The 385-nt window shown below is 53.0% G+C and overlaps 1 pseudogene; it reads right to left on the bottom strand.

The window, feature by feature from the left end:
* Positions 1 to 255: 255 nt before the first annotated feature.
* LOC105502756 overlaps positions 256 to 385 on the bottom strand; it is a 94,698-nt pseudogene continuing 94,568 nt past the window's right edge.

The following is a 385-nucleotide window of genomic DNA, read 5'->3' as shown; positions in this document are numbered from 1 at the left end:
CACGTGGGCACACCCAACACAGACATATGCCCCCACACGCACATGTCACACCCACACACAGCACACACACGCCCATGTCCACATGCCAGTGCACAACCGAGACACACACTTGCACACACATGTACACACATGCACACAGGCGCGCACACACGCACACACACATGCAAACATATGCAAACACACGCACGCACGTGCACACACACGTGCACACACACACGTGCAAGTACAACAAAGGAAGTGGAAGAAAAGTGTTACCCATGAGTAGCCGCCGTTTCACCCGCTTGTCCACATCAGCTACTGACGTGGCATTGAACTGAGAGCGCTCAATTGCAGCCTCATCCTTCTCTAAAACACAAGTAAGGGACAAACACGGAGCCAGTGGTTA

The sequence above is a fragment of the Colobus angolensis genome, unplaced genomic scaffold, assembly GCF_000951035.1.
Source record: "Colobus angolensis palliatus isolate OR3802 unplaced genomic scaffold, Cang.pa_1.0 Scaffold805, whole genome shotgun sequence".
NCBI classification, from domain to species: domain Eukaryota; kingdom Metazoa; phylum Chordata; class Mammalia; order Primates; family Cercopithecidae; genus Colobus; species Colobus angolensis.
Note: the sequence above shows the minus strand (reverse complement) of the source record. Positions and strands in the feature narration are given on the sequence as shown.